The following is a 7,624-nucleotide window of genomic DNA, read 5'->3' as shown; positions in this document are numbered from 1 at the left end:
TTTCCAGTTTTCCTTAATGATTCAAATCTTAAACAAAGAAAACATTTTAGTTAAAACACGAATATTTACATTTTCGAACAAATCTAGGCATGATTTTTTATTTTTTTTGCGATTTTTTCAAATATGAAACTCTGAAATCTGCATAATACATCGCTCGATGCCAGCTTGATGAGACCTTCACAATCAAGATTTTCATGAAAAAATTGACTTTTCTCAATGGTTGCTCGATACTGTTCGTGTAACGACCCCAAATTCGGTATTAAGGCTTAGGGCCTGAGATAGCGTGCCTGGAGGGCATAATGGAATTCTGTGTGGGTCTTTAATGGGATTTATGCATGATTATGATTTAGTGCACGTTTTATGATTATGTGATTAATTATGGTGCATGATTATGTGAATTAATATGCATGTAGACCTGATTGAGCATATTTGTAATTTGGCCATGTTGGGCATGACTATGTTGATACCTGTGATCTATGACTCGAGACGATCCTAGAACGAGCGGGTTAGCGGGAAGTCAAAGCGGGAACCTGTACCAGGCTTGGGTTAAGCCTGGGGAGTTAATCGAGAATTTGGGAATGTATTTGGTGATTTATTAGGCATTGGGTAGCGAACGGGAATTATTAGGAACACTTGAGGAATTAGTGGGAATTTGGGTATTATGACTAAAATGCCCTTTATGGACATAAAGGCTTAGAATTGATAAGAGAGGGTATTTTGGTCATTAGGCTTGCAAGAGATAAAATAAAGGAGGCCTTTATACTTAGTGGATTTAGTAGAGAAAATTTTAGGCTGAAAAGAAAGAAAGAAGAGAAAAGAAGAGAGGGAAAGCTGAAGGGTTGGCTTTGAAGATTTGGTTTGTGGTTCTCCCACCCTTTTTCTTTGATTTTTCTTGAGGTGAAGCTCAGTGGTAAGCTAGGTTTGTGGATTTGCAAGAGATTAGCAAGATCAAATCAGAGATTTGAGGTAAGTTCTTGAGGTTTTCGGTTTTAGGGTTTTGCTGGTTTTGAACTGTGTTTTTGAGCTAAATGGATGGGGTTTTTGGGGAAAACAGGTCAAGGTTGTAAAGGTGCAAGCCAAGGAGGTCTAGGGTGCAGTTCAAGGTCGAAATTCCACCCACGGTATGATTTCTAAGACCCTATCCTTGTTGTTTGATTGATTTTTCTAGTTTTGGGGTTCATTGGGTTAGATTTTGAGTTGTGGGTTGCTTGAGCTTGGGATTGAGTTCTTGGGGTGCTTGGGATGAGTGTGTGGTGTATATATGTTTGTTTTTGGGCATGGGAAAGAGTTGGACAAGTTTGGGTTCGAAATGGGGGAAGAAAATCACAAGATGCGATTTTTGGTTTTGTTGTGCTGCAACTAGCGCTACAGCGCTAGGCAGGGGGCGCTGTAGCGCTAGCCCCTGTCTGGTGAGGGTGGTTCTGCTTGTAGCGCTACAGCGCTACCTTTTGAGCGCTGTAGCGCTGCACTGTTCACAGAGGGGATTTTTGGGCTTTTGTGAAGGGATTTTGACCTAGGGTTCGGGGCTCGATTCCGCCACTTTGTTTTGGGGATTTAGGACTTCCCGGGGGCTCGGGATTAGTCCCGAGGCTAGGTTTTGGACTTGAGGATTGGTGATGACTTTGACTTGTGGATTTTGCTTAGGTAAGCGCTAGGGCTCGGGTAAGATCGTGCTCAAGGAGTCAGGTTGATCAAGGCTACTTAATCTAAAGGTAAGAAAACCGTAACACCCGAGTTTAGGGCATGGCCCCACTGTGTGATTGTAGGGCGTGGCCCCGGATTGTATTACGTGCAAATGCTTAACCTTAAATGAACCATGATGTGTGTGAATGTTTATTTTGAATGTACTATATGTGTTATTATGATGAAACGAGCGGCAGAGGCCGGGTACGGCATAGGCCGGGGCAGCCGTGGGTCGAAAGTAACACAGCACATGGGATGCTTATATTCAGGGTGGGACCCAAGGGATACATGAGTTATCCTCGCGGTGAGAACCGAAACTCCAGGCTTTGGTAAGGCCTTGGGAGCGGCATGGCCGTACTTGTTTATTATGGTGGTTTTCCTATGTATCAGTGAATTATTGCCAGCTATTTGTTTTGCATATGTTATGTGTTATTTGGGTTTTCTTGCTGGGCTTCGGCTCACGGGTGCTCCGTGTGGCAGGTAAAAGCAAGGAGTCAGTCAACCGGCCATGAGTATGGAGAGCGTGGGGGCGGCGCGTACATGTTCGGCCTGCCCGACTGCTTTGGTTGGGGGCATTTTGTATATGGCTGTATTTAACCATTCTTTTGATAGATGATCAAGTGTAAATCTATTTTGGTGTTGTAAACATTTTGTAAACCTTGTTTTGGGATCCCAGATGTTTTATATTTAACGTTTTCAATGAAGTTGACCATTTTAAAAGAATACAGCCTTAAACTCTGGTTTAATCACACTTTTGGTTTTAGAAACCACTTTGAGTCAATTAAACGCACAATTTCTGTTTTAAACTCACTTAGTAACGGCTCTAAGGTAGTAGGGCGTTACAGTTCGTTGGTTGCTTGATGGTGCTCGATGCGATTCTTGCAAGAGATGTAATTTTTCACTCGGGTTTCCGTTTGAGGTAATTTTTTTTTTAAAATTTGGGTATATTTTTGAGATCTACACGATTGAAGTGTTTATATACACATTTGAGAAGTGTAAAGCTTAAAAAAAATATAAAAATGCAAACATACCTCACGTTTAAGACATGATTTGATATGTTTTCAAGTTTTAAACTTCACAAATATGTATTTGCACATCTTAAACGTGTTTATCTCGAAAAAGTAAAAAAAAATAAAAAAATCACCCTAAACGTACGCCCGAGTGAAAAATTACTTCTCTTGCAAGAATTTTATTGAGCAACCATCAAGCAATATCGAGAAACCATCGAACCACCATTGAGAAAAGTCAATTTTTTTTCATGAAAATCCTTATTTTGAAGGCCTCATCGAGCTGGCATCGAGCACTATCGAGCAAGATCAATTTTCTACAGATTTTAGAGTTTCAGATATGAAAAAAATCGCAAAAATACCAAAAAACCATGCCCATATCTGTTCGAAATGCAGTATTTAGTGTTTTTAGTGAAAGAAATATCACTATATTTAAGAAAAAAATTACTTACCCATATATTTATACTCCAAGAATTCTCAAATGTATGTTATTTTGGGTATTGTATTGATTTCTACAAGGTGGTCGAAGTTATGGAGGCATGGGGATGGCGTGGTGGTTGCTGCCGTGGGAGAAGAGAGGTGTGATGGTGGCTGTCGTGAGAGTGAACCGAGAGAGAGAAGAGACAAGGGAGAAGATAGAAGAGGAAATGAGAGGGGTATTTTGGGAATGTTGGGAAAGTTTAGCATCATTTTTTAATTTACATAATGCCTAGCATCCATGTTAATTAGCAAGAGCCATTAAGCATAAAAACTGAGATTTCCCTAATAAATTAATAACTACTATTATCACTTGGCATAGGTTAAGCATGGCAAATTATTTAAAAAAAATTAAACATGATTAAGACCATTTCCAATAGATGATGTAATTTTGTGCCAAATTTAACTCAAAAAATGAGTTATGCTATATGTTGACCACGTTTTTGGCCAACGACGTGAGAACGTTAAAAACAATAAAGCCTTCAAGAGAAATAAAACGACACAGACGGTTTTTGAACAGAAAGTAAATAACACAGCAATTTTTATAGTGGTTCAGCCCCAATATGTTGGTAATAGCCTAATTGTAACGCCCTACTACCTTAGAGCCGTTACTAAGTGAGTTTAAAACAGAAATTGTGCATTTCATTGACTCAAAGTGGTTTCTAAAACCAAAAGTGTGATTAAACCAGAGTTTAAGGCTGTATTCTTTTAAAATGTTTAACTTCATTGAAAACGTTAGATATAAAACATCTGGGATCCCAAAATAAGGTTTACAAAACATTTACATCTCAAAAATAGATTTACAACAGGTTTGACTATCAAAAGAATGAGCTAATACAGCCATTTACAAAAAAAGCTCCCAACCAAAGCAGTCGGGCAGGCCGAACATGTACGCGCTGCCCCCACGCTCTCCATACTCATGGCCGGTTGACAGACTCCTTGCTTTTACCTGCCACACAGAGCACCCGTGAGCCGAAGCCCAGCAAGAAAACCCAAATAGCACATAACATATGCAATAATAATATTACTGGCATAATTTACTGATAAATAAGAAAATCATCGATTTAAACAAGCACGGCCATGCCGCCCCAGAGGCCTTACCAAAGCTTGGGGTCTCGGTCATTACCGTAGGATAACTCATGTATCCCTTGGGTCCCACCCTCGCTATAGCATCCCATGTGCTGAGCGTTGCTTCCGGCCCCACTGCCGTACCCGGCCCTTGCCGCTCCCGGCCTTGCCGTTCATTCAATTACAATCACACATATCATACATTCAAACATACAATAGTTTATCTAAGATTACACATTTGCACACAATTCAAGCTAGGGCCGTGCCCTACAATCACACAATGGGCCCATGCCCTAATCTCGGGTGTTACGGTTTTCTTACCTGTAATCCGTGCTTTCCGATGCACCACGGTCACGAGCACGTTCCTCTAGCACGAGCCTCTCTGAAATCCTAGTCACAACACACATAAAACACTTTTAATACTAACCAAACCCAAAACCACTTCCCGGGACCAATCCCGCACTCTCGGGACCTCTAAAACCTTAAAACAACACCCCGGAGGCATCCCCCGAACCCCCGGAGCTAAGACCTAAAATTGCCAAAAAAAGCTATCCTGAAAATTGCCTTGTGTCGCGGCACCACATCCTTGTGCCGCGGCACCCATCAGACAGAAGCTCCCTTGCCGCGGCACACAAAAACCCTGCCGCGGCACACCTTCGCAGACCCAGAATTCTGGGTTTTTCCTGCAATTTTTTCCGAGCTTTAACCTCTCCAAATCACCCCAAACCAAAACCTAAACCCCAAAACTCAAATCCAAACCTCATATGAACAATCTAACACCCCATAAACACTAGAATCAAATCCAAAACATCAACCCACACAAGATCCACTCCTATGATTTCAAATTTCAGCAACTAACCCCAAAACCCAACAATGTTTAGCTTAGGCATTTAAATTCCTTAAATCAAAACAAAAATCCATATTTAGATATGTATAAAACCTTTACCTCAAATGAAGAACCCACACAAGTCCTTGATCCCCTCCTAGACTCCCACTTCTCCTTCTCTTCTTCTTGCTTGCCCTAGCCTTTTTCTCCTCTTCTTTCCTTCTCTTCTAATTTTATCAAGACACTAAATGAGCCAATGCCCAAACCGTACACCCCATATACCCAGCTGCAACTTGCCTATTTGCCTTGCCAAAAGACCAATTTACCCTTCCTAATAATCCCTCCTTAGCTAAACCTTCAAGGGCACTTAAGTCATTACACTTTCATTTCAATTCTACCACTTTCTATCTTAAAACTTGTTACCCACAGCAGTTACAAATGGTTACCCAATCACCAATAACTAACCACTAAATCTCAACTCAACTTATAAGATTCCCGAAGTACCCCTAGGCTCCTCCCGAGCCGGGTACAACATCCCGTTGTGACTTTTAAACTAATTGACTCACTAGGACCGTCTCGATGCGTGCATCCTGATAAAAACACCACCTCACGTGGCACAATTCACATAGTACAATTATCACAGATATGCCCTAACATGGCCAAATTACAATCATGCTCATTATAAGACAATCAGGTCTACATGCATACTAATTCACATAGTCATGCATCTCAAATAATCAATTAGTCATATAACGTGCATTAAATGATAATCATGCATAAAACTCAATAGAAACACACACCAAATCCCATCATGCCCTCCAGGCACACTACTCCAGGCCCTTAAGCCTTAACACTGAATTTGGGTCGTTACACTAATCCACTTAGAGTTGTGATTATAGATCTGTACTCAAGATCAGATGAACTACGCCAACTGAGTTTCTTCAGTACAGATTACAAGAATACAAGAATTCTTTATGATACCAGCACTTTCTCTCTCTAGAAAACTCAGACCCAAAATTTCCCAAAAGTCTAATGAGAAGAAGAAAACCCCTTTTCTAATCCCATAAGCCATCTATTTATAGGCTTAGGATCATACATTTGATTTCCCCTAGAATCGGGATATTTCATTATATTTATTACATTTAAATTACAAAAATATTCAAAATTTAACAGAACACCCAATTTGTGGGAAAAATGAGATATTCCCGCGTGTGCCAAGACCGGTTCTTGTTGAAGCCATTTCTGAGAATCTTGACTTAGTCCTCCTCTATTTGGTCGACCCATATCTCCTTCAGACTGGTCGAACACACCTCTACTGGACAATCACGCACTTAGCTGGTAGGATATACACTTGCTGGTAGGACATGTACTTGCTGGTAGGACATGCAAGTGCTGGTCGGACACATGCATGCTGGACATATGCAAGTGGTAGGACATGTGCATGCTGGTAGGACATGTGCATACTGGTAGGACATGCACTTCTCTCCTCTAACATGGCACTCTGGTCTAGCATGCCATGTCTCTCCTCTAACATGGCACTCTTGTCCAACATGGCACACTGGGCAGCAAAGTCACTCCTGGGTAGTAATGTCGTGACTGGCCGGACAAGGTCATGCCTGGTCGGTCATGACACTTCTCAAGCCAGTCAAAATTTTATCACAACTCTGAGGAGTCAATGTATTTATTGACTATTTAATGTGTCTTTTACAGACCATGTACTGCCACTTGTCACCTCTATTGCCACGTCATCGATCTCCAATTTTTGGGGATAACACTATATTTAGCCAAATTTTCGCAATTGTGCTCCAATGCATTTAGTGCAAATCAACTAAAAAGTCAAGACATTCATTTAATTTTTATTGAAAGCACACAAAAAAATTATTAAATTAATAAATAAAAGTTAAAAAAGTTTTAAATTAACATAAACAACATTAATTAGTAGCAAAGAGTAAATAAAAAAAAATGATATTTATTGTGGGACCAAATTTAACTAATGTTATATTTTGTATTAAATTTGACACAACTTAGTATGTGCCAAATTCGGTACACATTTTGCCTCACAATTGAAGTTTCATTTTGCAAGATGTGCTAATAAATAGCAATACACTAATTGTATAGCTCTTCATTTGGAAATGCTGTAACCATCACTACTTTCTAATACTATTGACTCTTTTTTTTAACAGGTCCATATCTGTGTGTATACATTTGTAGGTTGTCTTATTTGGTATACTGGTTGTTGGTGGCTTATTCTTTTCTCCTAGGCTAGTGGTGATATGTCTGGTTCTCATTGTGGCGATATTAGATACTCATTTCCTTAAAGGTTATGCCGAAGATTTACTATTGTCGGGTTAGGATTTTTGTATTGAAAATAATTATTTACATGATCAGAATTATTAAAGTATATATCATTATTGTAACATGTAATTATTCTTTTTTTTTTTTTTAAATATTCGCTGCAGGTAGGAAAGTAAAAGTTGAAAGTTAATACAAATTTCATATAATTAAGGAGATGACCTAAGCTACAGTGACGAGTAATACAAATTTAGATTGAAAAGCTAAATCC

Source organism: Humulus lupulus, chromosome 1 (assembly GCF_963169125.1).
Source record: "Humulus lupulus chromosome 1, drHumLupu1.1, whole genome shotgun sequence".
Classification (NCBI taxonomy): Eukaryota; Viridiplantae; Streptophyta; class Magnoliopsida; order Rosales; family Cannabaceae; genus Humulus; species Humulus lupulus.
This window is presented reverse-complemented; position numbering follows the sequence as displayed.